The 20,213-nt window shown below is 41.6% G+C and overlaps 23 non-coding genes across 23 annotated transcripts; all 23 read left to right on the forward strand.

Annotated features, from left to right (window-relative positions):
- Positions 1-703: 703 nt before the first annotated feature.
- Positions 704-775, forward strand: TRNAG-UCC (transfer RNA glycine (anticodon UCC)). The gene has a single exon. It is a non-coding gene; the product is annotated as a tRNA-Gly (tRNA).
- A 166-nt stretch (positions 776-941) lies between these two features.
- Positions 942-1,027, forward strand: TRNAY-GUA (transfer RNA tyrosine (anticodon GUA)). The gene is given in 2 exon segments: positions 942-978; positions 992-1,027. It is a non-coding gene; the product is annotated as a tRNA-Tyr (tRNA).
- Positions 1,028-1,330: 303 nt separating this feature from the next.
- TRNAE-UUC (transfer RNA glutamic acid (anticodon UUC)) lies at positions 1,331-1,402 on the forward strand. The gene has a single exon. It is a non-coding gene; the product is annotated as a tRNA-Glu (tRNA).
- Positions 1,403-3,238: 1,836 nt separating this feature from the next.
- TRNAG-UCC (transfer RNA glycine (anticodon UCC)) lies at positions 3,239-3,310 on the forward strand. The gene has a single exon. It is a non-coding gene; the product is annotated as a tRNA-Gly (tRNA).
- A 166-nt stretch (positions 3,311-3,476) lies between these two features.
- TRNAY-GUA (transfer RNA tyrosine (anticodon GUA)) lies at positions 3,477-3,562 on the forward strand. Its single transcript is given in 2 exon segments — positions 3,477-3,513; positions 3,527-3,562. It is a non-coding gene; the product is annotated as a tRNA-Tyr (tRNA).
- A 303-nt stretch (positions 3,563-3,865) lies between these two features.
- On the forward strand, positions 3,866-3,937 carry TRNAE-UUC (transfer RNA glutamic acid (anticodon UUC)). Its single transcript has one exon. It is a non-coding gene; the product is annotated as a tRNA-Glu (tRNA).
- A 1,832-nt stretch (positions 3,938-5,769) lies between these two features.
- TRNAG-UCC (transfer RNA glycine (anticodon UCC)) lies at positions 5,770-5,841 on the forward strand. The gene has a single exon. It is a non-coding gene; the product is annotated as a tRNA-Gly (tRNA).
- Positions 5,842-6,005: 164 nt separating this feature from the next.
- On the forward strand, positions 6,006-6,091 carry TRNAY-GUA (transfer RNA tyrosine (anticodon GUA)). Its single transcript is given in 2 exon segments — positions 6,006-6,042; positions 6,056-6,091. It is a non-coding gene; the product is annotated as a tRNA-Tyr (tRNA).
- A 303-nt stretch (positions 6,092-6,394) lies between these two features.
- On the forward strand, positions 6,395-6,466 carry TRNAE-UUC (transfer RNA glutamic acid (anticodon UUC)). Its single transcript has one exon. It is a non-coding gene; the product is annotated as a tRNA-Glu (tRNA).
- Positions 6,467-8,300: 1,834 nt separating this feature from the next.
- Positions 8,301-8,372, forward strand: TRNAG-UCC (transfer RNA glycine (anticodon UCC)). The gene has a single exon. It is a non-coding gene; the product is annotated as a tRNA-Gly (tRNA).
- A 165-nt stretch (positions 8,373-8,537) lies between these two features.
- On the forward strand, positions 8,538-8,623 carry TRNAY-GUA (transfer RNA tyrosine (anticodon GUA)). The gene is given in 2 exon segments: positions 8,538-8,574; positions 8,588-8,623. It is a non-coding gene; the product is annotated as a tRNA-Tyr (tRNA).
- A 303-nt stretch (positions 8,624-8,926) lies between these two features.
- Positions 8,927-8,998, forward strand: TRNAE-UUC (transfer RNA glutamic acid (anticodon UUC)). Its single transcript has one exon. It is a non-coding gene; the product is annotated as a tRNA-Glu (tRNA).
- A 1,834-nt stretch (positions 8,999-10,832) lies between these two features.
- TRNAG-UCC (transfer RNA glycine (anticodon UCC)) lies at positions 10,833-10,904 on the forward strand. Its single transcript has one exon. It is a non-coding gene; the product is annotated as a tRNA-Gly (tRNA).
- A 553-nt stretch (positions 10,905-11,457) lies between these two features.
- On the forward strand, positions 11,458-11,529 carry TRNAE-UUC (transfer RNA glutamic acid (anticodon UUC)). Its single transcript has one exon. It is a non-coding gene; the product is annotated as a tRNA-Glu (tRNA).
- A 1,836-nt stretch (positions 11,530-13,365) lies between these two features.
- Positions 13,366-13,437, forward strand: TRNAG-UCC (transfer RNA glycine (anticodon UCC)). Its single transcript has one exon. It is a non-coding gene; the product is annotated as a tRNA-Gly (tRNA).
- Positions 13,438-13,602: 165 nt separating this feature from the next.
- TRNAY-GUA (transfer RNA tyrosine (anticodon GUA)) lies at positions 13,603-13,688 on the forward strand. Its single transcript is given in 2 exon segments — positions 13,603-13,639; positions 13,653-13,688. It is a non-coding gene; the product is annotated as a tRNA-Tyr (tRNA).
- Positions 13,689-13,991: 303 nt separating this feature from the next.
- Positions 13,992-14,063, forward strand: TRNAE-UUC (transfer RNA glutamic acid (anticodon UUC)). Its single transcript has one exon. It is a non-coding gene; the product is annotated as a tRNA-Glu (tRNA).
- Positions 14,064-15,899: 1,836 nt separating this feature from the next.
- On the forward strand, positions 15,900-15,971 carry TRNAG-UCC (transfer RNA glycine (anticodon UCC)). Its single transcript has one exon. It is a non-coding gene; the product is annotated as a tRNA-Gly (tRNA).
- Positions 15,972-16,136: 165 nt separating this feature from the next.
- TRNAY-GUA (transfer RNA tyrosine (anticodon GUA)) lies at positions 16,137-16,222 on the forward strand. The gene is given in 2 exon segments: positions 16,137-16,173; positions 16,187-16,222. It is a non-coding gene; the product is annotated as a tRNA-Tyr (tRNA).
- Positions 16,223-16,525: 303 nt separating this feature from the next.
- Positions 16,526-16,597, forward strand: TRNAE-UUC (transfer RNA glutamic acid (anticodon UUC)). Its single transcript has one exon. It is a non-coding gene; the product is annotated as a tRNA-Glu (tRNA).
- Positions 16,598-18,433: 1,836 nt separating this feature from the next.
- On the forward strand, positions 18,434-18,505 carry TRNAG-UCC (transfer RNA glycine (anticodon UCC)). The gene has a single exon. It is a non-coding gene; the product is annotated as a tRNA-Gly (tRNA).
- A 164-nt stretch (positions 18,506-18,669) lies between these two features.
- Positions 18,670-18,755, forward strand: TRNAY-GUA (transfer RNA tyrosine (anticodon GUA)). The gene is given in 2 exon segments: positions 18,670-18,706; positions 18,720-18,755. It is a non-coding gene; the product is annotated as a tRNA-Tyr (tRNA).
- A 303-nt stretch (positions 18,756-19,058) lies between these two features.
- On the forward strand, positions 19,059-19,130 carry TRNAE-UUC (transfer RNA glutamic acid (anticodon UUC)). Its single transcript has one exon. It is a non-coding gene; the product is annotated as a tRNA-Glu (tRNA).
- The last annotated feature ends 1,083 nt before the right edge of the window (positions 19,131-20,213 follow it).

The following is a 20,213-nucleotide window of genomic DNA, read 5'->3' on the forward strand; positions in this document are numbered from 1 at the left end:
CTTTGGTGATGAAGTCATCGGTTCTGTATGTTAAATGGGAATAATGAAAAGAAGCGTTTCTACCCAGTTTTGAACCGGGGACCTTTCTCACGTGAAGCAAACGCTCTAACCGCTACGCTAAAGAAGCTTAAGTGTAGAAAGAAGCCAGGCCAGAGAACAGGATCTGACCAAGGCAGAAGATGACAACTTTTAACATTTCCTGAAATTCGGCCAGATTTCTAAATGTTCTGATGAAACATTCCATATTCCACATAAAAATAAATTCTGCTAAAGGCTGCAAAATGACACAATAACATCTACATATGCAGAACTCCTAAAACCACCCATGTAGCAGATCTATCGGGCTCTGTGAAAACTGGTTCCACACTTCTTTTACCTTCGTTGTATATCAGACTGGATCTAACTCACATTATCTTAAAACTCAAGGGTCTCAAAACCCAGCCTTTCCCAGGACATCATCAGCAGGGTTCATTTTTATGAAATTAAAGAAAACGTTACGCAACCTCCATAGAGAGTGAGCATCCTCTGAGTGCTGCTGAGTCTGAGCGCCGGGATATGACATCATTTCCCACAAACAAAAAATGGCTTTGGAAAAAAACGGGAGGAAAATGGTTTTTTTTCTCATGTTTTTTTGGGGTTTTTTTTCGTTTTTTTTTTTACGCAGACCTTCCCATCTCTGGTTTAAAGTCTATCTCTCCGCCCAGCGTTGGTGGTATAGTGGTGAGCATAGCTGCCTTCCAAGCAGTTGACCCGGGTTCGATTCCCGGCCAACGCAGCGTTTATTTTTTTTTTTTTACACATCCGAGTCTATTCAGTAAGTTTCAAGCCGTTTGCAATGTTAACCCTTCAACTTGCTGTAGCTTGTAACACAATGCATACCATGTTGGTGAGGGAGGGGCTGCTCCAGGTACAGTCAGCATGGACAGCGCACCAAATCATGACCTTCGATAGCTCAGCTGGTAGAGCGGAGGACTGTAGAAAACAATCAGACATCCTTAGGTCGCTGGTTCGATTCCGGCTCGAAGGAATGCTCTTTATTTTTGTGAGACGGGAAAAAAAATGGTAGGTTGATCCTACAGAGTGAAGAGTGGACTTTAGGTGCGAATTCCGTGGTCAGCAAAAGGACCACTTTATCTGGGAAGATCCAAAGAAACTATAACTCTGACGCATCTCACAAAGATCATTGGAACAGGAACTCATCAACTGCAGCCGCGGACTGACAGGCATTACAACTGTATTTTAAAATAAAAAGGTTCACCTCCTATAGGATCTGTGGATGCTCCGTCACATACACAATCCCATGTGGTGTGCGCAGGGGTGTAGACATGTATCCCATATGGTCTAGCGGTTAGGATTCCTGGTTTTCACCCAGGCGGCCTGGGTTCGACTCCCGGTATGGGAAGCCAGTTTTTATTGGAACCCCATGTTGCTATCCATTTGCTAGTTGGTCAAATCAAATAGCATTAATCATATTCCCCAACATCTAAAGCGCTCACCTTACCTGAATATCCACCTCAAAATACTGGGCCAGATTCCTTACCTCTTTGGGCTGGTCAAGGAACATCAGAAAGGGGAGAAATAGATAAGAGAGATTATATAAAATGCAACAGGAGGAAAGATAATGAAAATGGAGAGATTAAAGAAAAGGAGGATAGATTAAAGAAAATGGGAGAGGAAGTGACAAAAGGTAGCGGTAAAGAAAAAGTGGACAAACAGGGAGAGGTAAAGAGAAAGGGTTGGGAGATAAAGAGAACAAAGATAGATGAAGAGGAAAAGGGAGACATAATGCCAATGTCTGTCTAGGGAGATGGTCGACTATGTGCTTGATTTTATACACCTGTTAGCAATGGATGTGGCTGAAATACCTAAACTCAATAATTAGGAGGGGTGTCCACATCCTTTCATAAAGTGTATATGTTTTATATGTAATATGTATAATTTATCCCTTCAGAAAATTCTATTTATGTAAAAGAAACTGTCACTGCGGGAAAAGTGAATAACACAGGACAAACTTATGGTAAAACCTGATCATACTGATCTTGTTCTCAGGGCAGCCCCATCACCATGAGATGGGCATAAAGGGATCAAGTATTATATCTTCTATATCTGATGATTGCTGGAGGCAGGGTGGAATTCCTGAAACTGCCAGTGCTGCTTAGTTATCCCCAGTCTGGCCACCGACAACTTACAGGTAACTATCCGTACGAATCACAAAACAGCTGTAATTATAACAACATTACATTATATGTATAGATTTGATAGCACCACAATATACTGACCAGGTATTTCATTTTATAGTTAGAGTGAGTTCTGCATCAGGTTCAAACATATCATGGAAAAATCATCTCAACATCCAAATTGCAAACAAGAAAAACAAAGGAATACACTAAAGCAACAAAGCAAAAAGTATGTGAAGCACCAGTCATTTACCTGAAAGAAAGACATCAGTAGATTGACCACCATTTTCTTGACTAGGCCAAGACCTAGGGCAACAGCACCACCTTCTGGTACAAAACTGAGGAGCAGATTGCCCTCTTTGGTGATGAAGTCATCGGTTCTGTATGTTAAATGGGAATAATGAAAAGAAACGTTTCTACCCAGTTTCGAACCGGGGATCTTTCTCACGTGAGGCAAACGCTCTAACCGCTACGCTAAAGAAGCTTAAGTGTAGAAAGAAGCCAGGCCAGAGCACAGGATCTGACCAAGGCAGAAGATGACAATTTTTAACATTTCCTGAAATTCGGCCAGATTTCTAAATGTTCTGATGAAACATTCCATATTCCACATAAAAATAAATTCTGCTAAAGGCTGCAAAATGACACAATAACATCTACATATGCAGAACTCCTAAAACCACCCATGTAGCAGATCTATCGGGCTCTGTGAAAACTGGTTCCACACTTCTTTTACCTTCGTTGTATATCAGACTGGATCTAACTCACATTATCTTAAAACTCAAGGGTCTCAAAACCCAGCCTTTCCCAGGACATCATCAGCAGGGTTCATTTTTATGAAATTAAAGAAAACGTTACGCAACCTCCATAGAGAGTGAGCATCCTCTGAGTGCTGCTGAGTCTGAGCGCCGGGATATGACATCATTTCCCACAAACAAAAAATGGCTTTGGAAAAAAACGGGAGGAAAATGGTTTTTTTTCTCATGTTTTTTTGGGGTTTTTTTTTCGTTTTTTTTTTTACGCAGACCTTCCCATCTCTGGTTTAAAGACTATCTCTCCGCCCAGCGTTGGTGGTATAGTGGTGAGCATAGCTGCCTTCCAAGCAGTTGACCCGGGTTCGATTCCCGGCCAACGCAGCGTTTATTTTTTTTTTTTTACACATCCGAGTCTATTCAGTAAGTTTCAAGCCGTTTGCAATGTTAACCCTTCAACTTGCTGTAGCTTGTAACACAATGCATACCATGTTGGTGAGGGAGGGGCTGCTCCAGGTACAGTCAGCATGGACAGCGCACCAAATCATGACCTTCGATAGCTCAGCTGGTAGAGCGGAGGACTGTAGAAAACAATCAGACATCCTTAGGTCGCTGGTTCAATTCCGGCTCGAAGGAATGCTCTTTATTTTTGTGAGACGGGAAAAAAAATGGTAGGTTGATCCTACAGAGTGAAGAGTGGACTTTAGGTGCGAATTCCGTGGTCAGCAAAAGGACCACTTTATCTGGGAAGATCCAAAGAAACTATAACTCTGACGCATCTCACAAAGATCATTGGAACAGGAACTCATCAACTGCAGCCGCGGACTGACAGGCATTACAACTGTATTTTAAAATAAAAAGGTTCACCTCCTATAGGATCTGTGGATGCTCCGTCACATACACAATCCCATGTGGTGTGCGCAGAGGTGTAGACATGTATCCCATATGGTCTAGCGGTTAGGATTCCTGGTTTTCACCCAGGCGGCCCGGGTTCGACTCCCGGTATGGGAAGCCAGTTTTTATTGGAACCCCATGTTGCTATCCATTTGCTAGTTGGTCAAATCAAATAGCATTAATCATATTCCCCAACATCTAAAGCGCTCACCTTACCTGAATATCCACCTCAAAATACTGGGCCAGATTCCTTACCTCTTTGGGCTGGTCAAGGAACATCAGAAAGGGGAGAAATAGATAAGAGAGATTATATAAAATGCAACAGGAGGAAAGATAATGAAAATGGAGAGATTAAAGAAAAGGAGGATAGATTAAAGAAAATGGGAGAGGAAGTGACAAAAGGTAGCGGTAAAGAAAAAGTGGACAAACAGGGAGAGGTAAAGAGAAAGGGTTGGGAGATAAAGAGAACAAAGATAGATGAAGAGGAAAAGGGAGACATAATGCCAATGTCTGTCTAGGGAGATGGTCGACTATGTGCTTGATTTTATACACCTGTTAGCAATGGATGTGGCTGAAATACCTAAACTCAATAATTAGGAGGGGTGTCCACATCCTTTCATAAAGTATATATGTTTTATATGTAATATGTATAATTTATCCCTTCAGAAAATTCTATTTATGTAAAAGAAACTGTCACTGCGGGAAAAGTGAATAACACAGGACAAACTTATGATAAAACCTGATCATACTGCTCTTGTTCTCAGGGCAGCCCCATCACCATGAGATGGGCATAAAGGGATCAAGTATTATATCTTCTATATCTGATGATTGCTGGAGGCAGGGTGGAATTCCTGAAACTGCCAGTGCTGCTTAGTTATCCCCAGTCTGGCCACCGACAACTTACAGGTAACTATCCGTACGAATCACAAAACAGCTGTAATTATAACATTACATTATATGTATAGATTTGATAGCACCACAATATACTGACCAGGTATTTCATTTTATAGTTAGAGTGAGTTCTGCATCAGGTTCAAACATATCATGGAAAAATCATCTCAACATCCAAATTGCAAACAAGAAAAACAAAGGAATACACTAAAGCAACAAAGCAAAAAGTATGTGAAGCACCAGTCATTTACCTGAAAGAAAGACATCAGTAGATTGACCACCATTTTCTTGACTAGGCCAAGACCTAGGGCAACAGCACCACCTTCTGGTACAAAACTGAGGAGCAGATTGCCCTCTTTGGTGATGAAGTCATCGGTTCTGTATGTTAAATGGGAATAATGAAAAGAAGCGTTTCTACCCAGTTTCGAAACGGGGACCTTTCTCGCGTGAGTCAAACGCTCTAACCGCTACGCTAAAGAAGCTTAAGTGTAGAAAGAAGCCAGGCCAGAGCACAGGATTTGACCAAGGCAGAAGATGACAATTTTTAACATTTCCTGAAATTCGGCCAGATTTCTAAATGTTCTGATGAAACATTCCATATTCCACATAAAAATAAATTCTGCTAAAGGCTGCAAAATGACACAATAACATCTACATATGCAGAACTCCTAAAACCACCCATGTAGCAGATCTATCGGGCTCTGTGAAAACTGGTTCCACACTTCTTTTACCTTCGTTGTATATCAGACTGGATCTAACTCACATTATCTTAAAACTCAAGGGTCTCAAAACCCAGCCTTTCCCAGGACATCATCAGCAGGGTTCATTTTTATGAAATTAAAGAAAACGTTACGCAACCTCCATAGAGAGTGAGCATCCTCTGAGTGCTGCTGAGTCTGAGCGCCGGGATATGACATCATTTCCCACAAACAAAAAATGGCTTTGGAAAAAAGCGGGAGGAAAATGGTTTTTTTTCTCATGTTTTTTTGGGGGTTTTTTTTCGTTTTTTTTTTCCGCAGACCTTCCCATCTCTGGTTTAAAGCCTATCTCTCTGTCTAGCGTTGGTGGTATAGTGGTGAGCATAGCTACCTTCCAAGCAGTTGACCCGGGTTCGATTCCCGGCCAACGCAGCGTTTTTTTTTTTTTTTACACATCCGAGTCTATTCAGTAAGTTTCAAGCCGTTTGCAATGTTAACCCTTCAACTTGCTGTAGCTTGTAACACAATGCATACCATGTTGGTGAGGGAGGGGCTGCTCCAGGTACAGTCAGCATGGACAGCGCACCAAATCATGACCTTCGATAGCTCAGCTGGTAGAGCGGAGGACTGTAGAAAACAATCAGGCATCCTTAGGTCGCTGGTTCGATTCCGGCTCGAAGGAATGCTCTTTATTTTTGTGAGACGGGAAAAAAAATGGTAGGTTGATCCTACAGAGTGAAGAGTGGACTTTAGGTGCGAATTCCGTGGTCAGCAAAAGGACCACTTTATCTGGGAAGATCCAAAGAAACTATAACTCTGACGCATCTCACAAAGATCATTGGAACAGGAACTCATCAACTGCAGCCGCGGACTGACAGGCATTACAACTGTATTTTAAAATAAAAAGGTTCACCTCCTATAGGATCTGTGGATGCTCCGTCACATACACAATCCCATGTGGTGTGCGCAGGGGTGTAGACATGTATCCCATATGGTCTAGCGGTTAGGATTCCTGGTTTTCACCCAGGCGGCCCGGGTTCGACTCCCGGTATGGGAAGCTAGTTTTTATTGGAACCCCATGTTGCTATCCATTTGCTAGTTGGTCAAATCAAATAGCATTAATCATATTCCCCAACATCTAAAGCGCTCACCTTACCTGAATATCCACCTCAAAATACTGGGCCAGATTCCTTACCTCTTTGGGCTGGTCAAGGAACATCAGAAAGGGGAGAAATAGATAAGAGAGATTATATAAAATGCAACAGGAGGAAAGATAATGAAAATGGAGAGATTAAAGAAAAGGAAGATAGATTAAAGAAAATGGGAGAGGAAGTGACAAAAGGTAGCGGTAAAGAAAAAGTGGACAAACAGGGAGAGGTAAAGAGAAAGGGTTGGGAGATAAAGAGAACAAAGATAGATGAAGAGGAAAAGGGAGACATAATGCCAATGTCTGTCTAGGGAGATGGTCGACTATGTGCTTGATTTTATACACCTGTTAGCAATGGATGTGGCTGAAATACCTAAACTCAATAATTAGGAGGGGTGTCCACATCCTTTCATAAAGTGTATATGTTTTATATGTAATATGTATAATTTATCCCTTCAGAAAATTCTATTTATGTAAAAGAAACTGTCACTGCGGGAAAAGTGAATAACACAGGACAAACTTATGATAAAACCTGATCATACTGCTCTTGTTCTCAGGGCAGCCCCATCACCATGAGATGGGCATAAAGGGATCAAGTATTATATCTTCTATATCTGATGATTGCTGGAGGCAGGGTGGAATTCCTGAAACTGCCAGTGCTGCTTAGTTATCCCCAGTCTGGCCACCGACAACTTACAGGTAACTATCCGTACGAATCACAAAACAGCTGTAATTATAACAACATTACATTATATGTATAGATTTGATAGCACCACAATATACTGACCAGGTATTTCATTTTATAGTTAGAGTGAGTTCTGCATCAGGTTCAAACATATCATGGAAAAATCATCTCAACATCCAAATTGCAAACAAGAAAAACAAAGGAATACACTAAAGCAACAAAGCAAAAAGTATGTGAAGCACCAGTCATTTACCTGAAAGAAAGACATCAGTAGATTGACCACCATTTTCTTGACTAGGCCAAGACCTAGGGCAACAGCACCACCTTCTGGTACAAAACTGAGGAGCAGATTGCCCTCTTTGGTGATGAAGTCATCGGTTCTGTATGTTAAATGGGAATAATGAAAAGAAGCGTTTCTACCCAGTTTCGAACCGGGGACCTTTCTCACGTGTGGCAAACGCTCTAACCGCTACGCTAAAGAAGCTTAAGTGTAGAAAGAAGCCAGGCCAGAGCACACGATCTGACCAAGGCAGAAGATGACAATTTTTAACATTTCCTGAAATTCGGCCAGATTTCTAAATGTTCTGATGAAACATTCCATATTCCACATAAAAATAAATTCTGCTAAAGGCTGCAAAATGACACAATAACATCTACATATGCAGAACTCCTAAAACCACCCATGTAGCAGATCTATCGGGCTCTGTGAAAACTGGTTCCACACTTCTTTTACCTTCGTTGTATATCAGACTGGATCTAACTCACATTATCTTAAAACTCAAGGGTCTCAAAACCCAGCCTTTCCCAGGACATCATCAGCAGGGTTCATTTTTATGAAATTAAAGAAAACGTTACGCAACCTCCATAGAGAGTGAGCATCCTCTGAGTGCTGCTGAGTCTGAGCGCCGGGATATGACATCATTTCCCACAAACAAAAAATGGCTTTGGAAAAAAGCGGGAGGAAAATGGTTTTTTTTCTCATGTTTTTTTGGGGGGTTTTTTTCGTTTTTTTTTCCGCAGACCTTCCCATCTCTGGTTTAAAGCCTATCTCTCTGTCCAGCGTTGGTGGTATAGTGGTGAGCATAGCTGCCTTCCAAGCAGTTGACCCGGGTTCGTTTCCCGGCCAACGCAGCGTTTATTTTTTTTTTTTATACATCCGAGTCTATTCAGTAAGTTTCAAGCCGTTTGCAATGTTAACCCTTCAACTTGCTGTAGCTTGTAACACAATGCATACCATGTTGGTGAGGGAGGGGCTGCTCCAGGTACAGTCAGCATGGACAGCGCACCAAATCATGACCTTCGATAGCTCAGCTGGTAGAGCGGAGGACTGTAGAAAACAATCAGACATCCTTAGGTCGCTGGTTCGATTCCGGCTCGAAGGAATGCTCTTTATTTTTGTGAGACGGGAAAAAAAATGGTAGGTTGATCCTACAGAGTGAAGAGTGGACTTTAGGTGCGAATTCCGTGGTCAGCAAAAGGACCACTTTATCTGGGAAGATCCAAAGAAACTATAACTCTGACGCATCTCACAAAGATCATTGGAACAGGAACTCATCAACTGCAGCCGCGGACTGACAGGCATTACAACTGTATTTTAAAATAAAAAGGTTCACCTCCTATAGGATCTGTGGATGCTCCGTCACATACACAATCCCATGTGGTGTGCGCAGGGGTGTAGACATGTATCCCATATGGTCTAGCGGTTAGGATTCCTGGTTTTCACCCAGGCGGCCCGGGTTCGACTCCCGGTATGGGAAGCTAGTTTCTATTGGAACCCCATGTTGCTATCCATTTGCTAGTTGGTCAAATCAAATAGCATTAATCATATTCCCCAACATCTAAAGCGCTCACCTTACCTGAATATCCACCTCAAAATACTGGGCCAGATTCCTTACCTCTTTGGGCTGGTCAAGGAACATCAGAAAGGGGAGAAATAGATAAGAGAGATTATATAAAATGCAACAGGAGGAAAGATAATGAAAATGGAGAGATTAAAGAAAAGGAGGATAGATTAAAGAAAATGGGAGAGGAAGTGACAAAAGGTAGCGGTAAAGAAAAAGTGGACAAACAGGGAGAGGTAAAGAGAAAGGGTTGGGAGATAAAGAGAACAAAGATAGATGAAGAGGAAAAGGGAGACATAATGCCAATGTCTGTCTAGGGAGATGGTCGACTATGTGCTTGATTTTATACACCTGTTAGCAATGGATGTGGCTGAAATACCTAAACTCAATAATTAGGAGGGGTGTCCACATCCTTTCATAAAGTGTATATGTTTTATATGTAATATGTATAATTTATCCCTTCAGAAAATTCTATTTATGTAAAAGAAACTGTCACTGCGGGAAAAGTGAATAACACAGGACAAACTTATGGTAAAACCTGATCATACTGCTCTTGTTCTCAGGGCAGCCCCATCACCATGAGATGGGCATAAAGGGATCAAGTATTATATCTTCTATATCTGATGATTGCTGGAGGCAGGGTGGAATTCCTGAAACTGCCAGTGCTGCTTAGTTATCCCCAGTCTGGCCACCGACAACTTACAGGTAACTATCCGTACGAATCACAAAACAGCTGTAATTATAACAACATTACATTATATGTATAGATTTGATAGCACCACAATATACTGACCAGGTATTTCATTTTATAGTTAGAGTGAGTTCTGCATCAGGTTCAAACATATCATGGAAAAATCATCTCAACATCCAAATTGCAAACAAGAAAAACAAAGGAATACACTAAAGCAACAAAGCAAAAAGTATGTGAAGCACCAGTCATTTACCTGAAAGAAAGACATCAGTAGATTGACCACCATTTTCTTGACTAGGCCAAGACCTAGGGCAACAGCACCACCTTCTGGTACAAAACTGAGGAGCAGATTGCCCTCTTTGGTGATGAAGTCATCGGTTCTGTATGTTAAATGGGAATAATGAAAAGAAGCGTTTCTACCCAGTTTCGAACCTGGGACCTTTCTCACGTGAGGCAAACGCTCTAACTGCTACGCTAAACAAGCTTAAGTGTAGAAAGAAGCCAGGCCAGAGCACAGGATCTGACCAAGGCAGAAGATGACAATTTTTAACATTTCCTGAAATTCGGCCAGATTTCTAAATGTTCTGATGAAACATTCCATATTCCACATAAAAATAAATTCTGCTAAAGGCTGCAAAATGACACAATAACATCTACATATGCAGAACTCCTAAAACCACCCATGTAGCAGATCTATCGGGCTCTGTGAAAACTGGTTCCACACTTCTTTTACCTTCGTTGTATATCAGACTGGATCTAACTCACATTATCTTAAAACTCAAGGGTCTCAAAACCCAGCCTTTCCCAGGACATCATCAGCAGGGTTCATTTTTATGAAATTAAAGAAAACGTTACGCAACCTCCATAGAGAGTGAGCATCCTCTGAGTGCTGCTGAGTCTGAGCGCCGGGATATGACATCATTTCCCACAAACAAAAAATGGCTTTGGAAAAAAGCGGGAGGAAAATGGTTTTTTTTCTCATGTTTTTTTGGGGGGTTTTTTTCGTTTTTTTTTCCGCAGACCTTCCCATCTCTGGTTTAAAGCCTATCTCTCTGTCCAGCATTGGTGGTATAGTGGTGAGCATAGCTGCCTTCCAAGCAGTTGACCCGGGTTCGATTCCCGGCCAACGCAGCGTTTATTTTTTTTTTTACACATCCGAGTCTATTCAGTAAGTTTCAAGCCGTTTGCAATGTTAACCCTTCAACTTGCTGTAGCTTGTAACACAATGCATACCATGTTGGTGAGGGAGGGGCTGCTCCAGGTACAGTCAGCATGGACAGCGCACCAAATCATGACCTTCGATAGCTCAGCTGGTAGAGCGGAGGACTGTAGAAAACTATCAGACATCCTTAGGTTGCTGGTTTGATGCCGGCTCGAAGGAATGCTCTTTATTTTTGTGAGACGGGAAAAAAAATGGTAGGTTGATCCTACAGAGTGAAGAGTGGACTTTAGGTGCGAATTCCGTGGTCAGCAAAAGGACCACTTTATCTGGGAAGATCCAAAGAAACTATAACTCTGACGCATCTCACAAAGATCATTGGAACAGGAACTCATCAACTGCAGCCGCGGACTGACAGGCATTACAACTGTATTTTAAAATAAAAAGGTTCACCTCCTATAGGATCTGTGGATGCTCCGTCACATACACAATCCCATGTGGTGTGCGCAGGGGTGTAGACATGTATCCCATATGGTCTAGCGGTTAGGATTCCTGGTTTTCACCCAGGCGGCCCGGGTTCGACTCCCGGTATGGGAAGCTAGTTTTTATTGGAACCCCATGTTGCTATCCATTTGCTAGTTGGTCAAATCAAATAGCATTAATCATATTCCCCAACATCTAAAGCGCTCACCTTACCTGAATATCCACCTCAAAATACTGGGCCAGATTCCTTACCTCTTTGGGCTGGTCAAGGAACATCAGAAAGGGGAGAAATAGATAAGAGAGATTATATAAAATGCAACAGGAGGAAAGATAATGAAAATGGAGAGATTAAAGAAAAGGAGGATAGATTAAAGAAAATGGGAGAGGAAGTGACAAAAGGTAGCGGTAAAGAAAAAGTGGACAAACAGGGAGAGGTAAAGAGAAAGGGTTGGGAGATAAAGAGAACAAAGATAGATGAAGAGGAAAAGGGAGACATAATGCCAATGTCTGTCTAGGGAGATGGTCGACTATGTGCTTGATTTTATACACCTGTTAGCAATGGATGTGGCTGAAATACCTAAACTCAATAATTAGGAGGGGTGTCCACATCCTTTCATAAAGTGTATATGTTTTATATGTAATATGTATAATTTATCCCTTCAGAAAATTCTATTTATGTAAAAGAAACTGTCACTGCGGGAAAAGTGAATAACACAGGACAAACTTATGATAAAACCTGATCATACTGCTCTTGTTCTCAGGGCAGCCCCATCACCATGAGATGGGCATAAAGGGATCAAGTATTATATCTTCTATATCTGATGATTGCTGGAGGCAGGGTGGAATTCCTGAAACTGCCAGTGCTGCTTAGTTATCCCCAGTCTGGCCACCGACAACTTACAGGTAACTATCCGTACGAATCACAAAACAGCTGTAATTATAACAACATTACATTATATGTATAGATTTGATAGCACCACAATATACTGACCAGGTATTTCATTTTATAGTTAGAGTGAGTTCTGCATCAGGTTCAAACATATCATGGAAAAATCATCTCAACATCCAAATTGCAAACAAGAAAAACAAAGGAATACACTAAAGCAACAAAGCAAAAAGTATGTGAAGCACCAGTCATTTACCTGAAAGAAAGACATCAGTAGATTGACCACCATTTTCTTGACTAGGCCAAGACCTAGGGCAACAGCACCACCTTCTGGTACAAAACTGAGGAGCAGATTGCCCTCTTTGGTGATGAAGTCCTCGGTTCTGTATGTTAAATGGGAATAATGAAAAGAAGCGTTTCTACCCAGTTTCGAACCGGGGACCTTTCTCACGTGTGGCAAACGCTCTAACCGCTACGCTAAAGAAGCTTAAGTGTAGAAAGACGCCAGGCCAGAGCACAGGATCTGACCAAGGCAGAAGATGACAATTTTTAACATTTCCTGAAATTCGGCCAGATTTCTAAATGTTCTGATGAAACATTCCATATTCCACATAAAAATAAATTCTGCTAAAGGCTGCAAAATGACACAATAACATCTACATATGCAGAACTCCTAAAACCACCCATGTAGCAGATCTATCGGGCTCTGTGAAAACTGGTTCCACACTTCTTTTACCTTCGTTGTATATCAGACTGGATCTAACTCACATTATCTTAAAACTCAAGGGTCTCAAAACCCAGCCTTTCCCAGGACATCATCAGCAGGGTTCATTTTTATGAAATTAAAGAAAACGTTACGCAACCTCCATAGAGAGTGAGCATCCTCTGAGTGCTGCTGAGTCTGAGCGCCGGGATATGACATCATTTCCCACAAACAAAAAATGGCTTTGGAAAAAAACGGGAGGAAAATGTTTTTTTTTCTCATGTTTTTTTGGGGGTTTTTTTTCGTTTTTTTTTTTACGCAGACCTTCCCATCTCTGGTTTAAAGACTATCTCTCCGCCCAGCGTTGGTGGTATAGTGGTGAGCATAGCTGCCTTCCAAGCAGTTGACCCGGGTTCGATTCCCGGCCAACGCAGCGTTTATTTTTTTTTTTTACACATCCGAGTCTATTCAGTAAGTTTCAAGCCGTTTGCAATGTTAACCCTTCAACTTGCTGTAGCTTGTAACACAATGCATACCATGTTGGTGAGGGAGGGGCTGCTCCAGGTACAGTCAGCATGGACAGCGCACCAAATCATGACCTTCGATAGCTCAGCTGGTAGAGCGGAGGACTGTAGAAAACAATCAGACATCCTTAGGTCGCTGGTTCGATTCCGGCTCGAAGGAATGCTCTTTATTTTTGTGAGACGGGAAAAAAAATGGTAGGTTGATCCTACAGAGTGAAGAGTGGACTTTAGGTGCGAATTCCGTGGTCAGCAAAAGGACCACTTTATCTGGGAAGATCCAAAGAAACTATAACTCTGACGCATCTCACAAAGATCATTGGAACAGGAACTCATCAACTGCAGCCGCGGACTGACAGGCATTACAACTGTATTTTAAAATAAAAAGGTTCACCTCCTATAGGATCTGTGGATGCTCCGTCACATACACAATCCCATGTGGTGTGCGCAGGGGTGTAGACATGTATCCCATATGGTCTAGCGGTTAGGATTCCTGGTTTTCACCCAGGCGGCCCGGGTTCGTCTCCCGGTATGGGAAGCTAGTTTTTATTGGAACCCCATGTTGCTATCCATTTGCTAGTTGGTCAAATCAAATAGCATTAATCATATTCCCCAACATCTAAAGCGCTCACCTTACCTGAATATCCACCTCAAAATACTGGGCCAGATTCCTTACCTCTTTGGGCTGGTCAAGGAACATCAGAAAGGGGAGAAATAGATAAGAGAGATTATATAAAATGCAACAGGAGGAAAGATAATGAAAATGGAGAGATTAAAGAAAAGGAGGATGGATTAAAGAAAATGGGAGAGGAAGTGACAAAAGGTAGCGGTAAAGAAAAAGTGGACAAACAGGGAGAGGTAAAGAGAAAGGGTTGGGAGATAAAGAGAACAAAGATAGATGAAGAGGAAAAGGGAGACATAATTCCAATGTCTGTCTAGGGAGATGGTCGACTATGTGCTTGATTTTATACACCTGTTAGCAATGGATGTGGCTGAAATACCTAAACTCAATAATTAGGAGGGGTGTCCACATCCTTTCATAAAGTGTATATGTTTTATATGTAATATGTATAATTTATCCCTTCAGAAAATTCTATTTATGTAAAAGAAACTGTCACTGCGGGAAAAGTGAATAACACAGGACAAACTTATGATAAAACCTGATCATACTGCTCTTGTTCTCAGGGCAGCCCCATCACCATGAGATGGGCATAAAGGGATCAAGTATTATATCTTCTATATCTGATGATTGCTGGAGGCAGGGTGGAATTCCTGAAACTGCCAGTGCTGCTTAGTTATCCCCAGTCTGGCCACCGACAACTTACAGGTAACTATCCGTACGAATCACAAAACAGCTGTAATTATAACAACATTACATTATATGTATAGATTTGATAGCACCACAATATACTGACCAGGTATTTCATTTTATAGTTAGAGTGAGTTCTGCATCAGGTTCAAACATATCATGGAAAAATCATCTCAACATCCAAATTGCAAACAAGAAAAACAAAGGAATACACTAAAGCAACAAAGCAAAAAGTATGTGAAGCACCAGTCATTTACCTGAAAGAAAGACATCAGTAGATTGACCACCATTTTCTTGACTAGGCCAAGACCTAGGGCAACAGCACCACCTTCTGGTACAAAACTGAGGAGCAGATTGCCCTCTTTGGTGATGAAGTCATCGGTTCTGTATGTTAAATGGGAATAATGAAAAGAAGCGTTTCGACCCAGTTTCGAACCGTGGACCTTTCTCACGTGAGGCAAACGCTCTAACCGCTACGCTAAAGAAGCTTAAGTGTAGAAAGAAGCCAGGCCAGAGCACAGGATCTGACCAAGGCAGAAGATGACAATTTTTAACATTTCCTGAAATTCGGCCAGATTTCTAAATGTTCTGATGAAACATTCCATATTCCACATAAAAATAAATTCTGCTAAAGGCTGCAAAATGACACAATAACATCTACATATGCAGAACTCCTAAAACCACCCATGTAGCAGATCTATCGGGCTCTGTGAAAACTGGTTCCACACTTCTTTTACCTTCGTTGTATATCAGACTGGATCTAACTCACATTATCTTAAAACTCAAGGGTCTCAAAACCCAGCCTTTCCCAGGACATCATCAGCAGGGTTCATTTTTATGAAATTAAAGAAAACGTTACGCAACCTCCATAGAGAGTGAGCATCCTCTGAGTGCTGCTGAGTCTGAGCGCCGGGATATGACATCATTTCCCACAAACAAAAAATGGCTTTGGAAAAAAACGGGAGGAAAATGGTTTTTTTTCTCATGTTTTTTGGGGGGTTTTTTTTCGTTTTTTTTTTTACGCAGACCTTCCCATCTCTGGTTTAAAGTCTATCTCTCTGCCCAGCGTTGGTGGTATAGTGGTGAGCATAACTGCCTTCCAAGCAGTTGACCCAGGTTCGATTCCCGGCCAACGCAGCGTTTATTTTTTTTTTTTACACATCCGAGTCTATTCAGTAAGTTTCAAGCCATTTGCAATGTTAACCCTTCAACTTGCTGTAGCTTGTAACACAATGCATACCATGTTGGTGAGGGAGGGGCTGCTCCAGGTACAGTCAGCATGGACAGCGCACCAAATCATGACCTTCGATAGCTCAGCTGGTAGAGCGGAGGACTGTAGAAAACAATCAGACATCCTTAGGTCGCTGGTTCGATTCCGGCTCGAAGGAATGCTCTTTATTTTTGTGAGACGGGAAAAAAAATGGTAGGTTGATCCTACAGAGTGAAGAGTGGACTTTAGGTGCGAATTCCGTGGTCAGCAAAAGGACCACTTTATCTGGGAAGATCCAAAGAAACTATAACTCTGACGCATCTCACAAAGATCATTGGAACAGGAACTCATCAACTGCAGCCGCGGACTGACAGGCATTACAACTGTATTTTAAAATAAAAAGGTTCACCTCCTATAGGATCTGTGGATGCTCCGTCACATACACAATCCCATGTGGTGTGCGCAGGGGTGTAGACATGTATCCCATATGGTCTAGCGGTTAGGATTCCTGGTTTTCACCCAGGCGGCCTGGGTTCGACTCCCGGTATGGGAAGCTAGTTTTTATTGGAACCCCATGTTGCTATCCATTTGCTAGTTGGTCAAATCAAATAGCATTAATCATATTCCCCAACATCTAAAGCGCTCACCTTACCTGAATATCCACCTCAAAATACTGGGCCAGATTCCTTACCTCTTTGGGCTGGTCAAGGAACATCAGAAAGGGGAGAAATAGATAAGAGAGATTATATAAAATGCAACAGGAGGAAAGATAATGAAAATGGAGAGATTAAAGAAAAGGAGGATGGATTAAAGAAAATGGGAGAGGAAGTGACAAAAGGTAGCGGTAAAGAAAAAGTGGACAAACAGGGAGAGGTAAAGAGAAAGGGTTGGGAGATAAAGAGAACAAAGATAGATGAAGAGGAAAAGGGAGACATAATGCCAATGTCTGTCTAGGGAGATGGTCGACTATGTGCTTGATTTTATACACCTGTTAGCAATGGATGTGGCTGAAATACCTAAACTCAATAATTAGGAGGGGTGTCCACATCCTTTCATAAAGTGTATATGTTTTATATGTAATATGTATAATTTATCCCTTCAGAAAATTCTATTTATGTAAAAGAAACTGTCACTGCGGGAAAAGTGAATAACACAGGACAAACTTATGATAAAACCTGATCATACTGCTCTTGTTCTCAGGGCAGCCCCATCACCATGAGATGGGCATAAAGGGATCAAGTATTATATCTTCTATATCTGATGATTGCTGGAGGCAGGGTGGAATTCCTGAAACTGCCAGTGCTGCTTAGTTATCCCCAGTCTGGCCACCGACAACTTACAGGTAACTATCCGTACGAATCACAAAACAGCTGTAATTATAACAACATTACATTATATGTATAGATTTGATAGCACCACAATATACTGACCAGGTATTTCATTTTATAGTTAGAGTGAGTTCTGCATCAGGTTCAAACATATCATGGAAAAATCATCTCAACATCCAAATTGCAAACAAGAAAAACAAAGGAATACACTAAAGCAACAAAGCAAAAAGTATGTGAAGCACCAGTCATTTACCTGAAAGAAAGACATCAGTAGATTGACCACCATTTTCTTGACTAGGCCAAGACCTAGGGCAACAGCACCACCTTCTGGTACAAAACTGAGGAGCAGATTGCCCTCTTTGGTGATGAAGTCATCGGTTCTGTATGTTAAATGGGAATAATGAAAAGAAGCGTTTCGACCCAGTTTCGAACCGGGGACCTTTCTCACGTGAGGCAAACGCTCTAACCGCTACGCTAAAGAAGCTTAAGTGTAGAAAGAAGCCAGGCCAGAGCACAGGATCTGACCAAGGCAGAAGATGACAATTTTTAACATTTCCTGAAATTCGGCCAGATTTCTAAATGTTCTGATGAAACATTCCATATTCCACATAAAAATAAATTCTGCTAAAGGCTGCAAAATGACACAATAACATCTACATATGCAGAACTCCTAAAACCACCCATGTAGCAGATCTATCGGGCTCTGTGAAAACTGGTTCCACACTTCTTTTACCTTCGTTGTATATCAGACTGGATCTAACTCACATTATCTTAAAACTCAAGGGTCTCAAAACCCAGCCTTTCCCAGGACATCATCAGCAGGGTTCATTTTTATGAAATTAAAGAAAACGTTACGCAACCTCCATAGAGAGTGAGCATCCTCTGAGTGCTGCTGAGTCTGAGCGCCGGGATATGACATCATTTCCCACAAACAAAAAATGGCTTTGGAAAAAAACGGGAGGAAAATGGTTTTTTTTCTCATGTTTTTTGGGGGGTTTTTTTTCGTTTTTTTTTTTCCGCAGACCTTCCCATCTCTGGTTTAAAGCCTATCTCTCTGTCCAGCGTTGGTGGTATAGTGGTGAGCATAGCTGCCTTCCAAGCAGTTGACCCGGGTTCGATTCCCGGCCAACGCAGCGTTTATTTTTTTTTTTACACATCCGAGTCTATTCAGTAAGTTTCAAGCCGTTTGCAATGTTAACCCTTCAACTTGCTGTAGCTTGTAACACAATGCATACCATGTTGGTGAGGGAGGGGCTGCTCCAGGTACAGTCAGCATGGACAGCGCACCAAATCATGACCTTTGATAGCTCAGCTGGTAGAGCGGAGGACTGTAGAAAACAATCAGACATCCTTAGGTCGCTGGTTCGATTCCGGCTCGAAGGAATGCTCTTTATTTTTGTGAGACGGGAAAAAAAATGGTAGGTTGATCCTACAGAGTGAAGAGTGGACTTTAGGTGCGAATTCCGTGGTCAGCAAAAGGACCACTTTATCTGGGAAGATCCAAAGAAACTATAACTCTGACGCATCTCACAAAGATCATTGGAACAGGAACTCATCAACTGCAGCCGCGGACTGACAGGCATTACAACTGTATTTTAAAATAAAAAGGTTCACCTCCTATAGGATCTGTGGATGCTCCGTCACATACACAATCCCATGTGGTGTGCGCAGGGGTGTAGACATGTATCCCATATGGTCTAGCGGTTAGGATTCCTGGTTTTCACCCAGGCGGCCCGGGTTCGACTCCCGGTATGGGAAGCTAGTTTTTATTGGAACCCCATGTTGCTATCCATTTGCTAGTTGGTCAAATCAAATAGCATTAATCATATTCCCCAACATCTAAAGCGCTCACCTTACCTGAATATCCACCTCAAAATACTGGGCCAGATTCCTTACCTCTTTGGGCTGGTCAAGGAACATCAGAAAGGGGAGAAATAGATAAGAGAGATTATATAAAATGCAACAGGAGGAAAGATAATGAAAATGGAGAGATTAAAGAAAAGGAGGATGGATTAAAGAAAATGGGAGAGGAAGTGACAAAAGGTAGCGGTAAAGAAAAAGTGGACAAACAGGGAGAGGTAAAGAGAAAGGGTTGGGAGATAAAGAGAACAAAGATAGATGAAGAGGAAAAGGGAGACATAATGCCAATGTCTGTCTAGGGAGATGGTCGACTATGTGCTTGATTTTATACACCTGTTAGCAATGGATGTGGCTGAAATACCTAAACTCAATAATTAGGAGGGGTGTCCACATCCTTTCATAAAGTGTATATGTTTTATATGTAATATGTATAATTTATCCCTTCAGAAAATTCTATTTATGTAAAAGAAACTGTCACTGCGGGAAAAGTGAATAACACAGGACAAACTTATGATAAAACCTGATCATACTGCTCTTGTTCTCAGGGCAGCCCCATCACCATGAGATGGGCATAAAGGGATCAAGTATTATATCTTCTATATCTGATGATTGCTGGAGGCAGGGTGGAATTCCTGAAACTGCCAGTGCTGCTTAGTTATCCCCAGTCTGGCCACCGACAACTTACAGGTAACTATCCGTACGAATCACAAAACAGCTGTAATTATAACAACATTACATTATATGTATAGATTTGATAGCACCACAATATACTGACCAGGTATTTCATTTTATAGTTAGAGTGAGTTCTGCATCAGGTTCAAACATATCATGGAAAAATCATCTCAACATCCAAATTGCAAACAAGAAAAACAAAGGAATACACTAAAGCAACAAAGCAAAAAGTATGTGAAGCACCAGTCATTTACCTGAAAGAAAGACATCAGTAGATTGACCACCATTTTCTTGACTAGGCCAAGACCT

The sequence above is a fragment of the Spea bombifrons genome, chromosome 3 (genome assembly GCF_027358695.1).
Source record: "Spea bombifrons isolate aSpeBom1 chromosome 3, aSpeBom1.2.pri, whole genome shotgun sequence".
NCBI lineage: Eukaryota > Metazoa > Chordata > Amphibia > Anura > Pelobatidae > Spea > Spea bombifrons.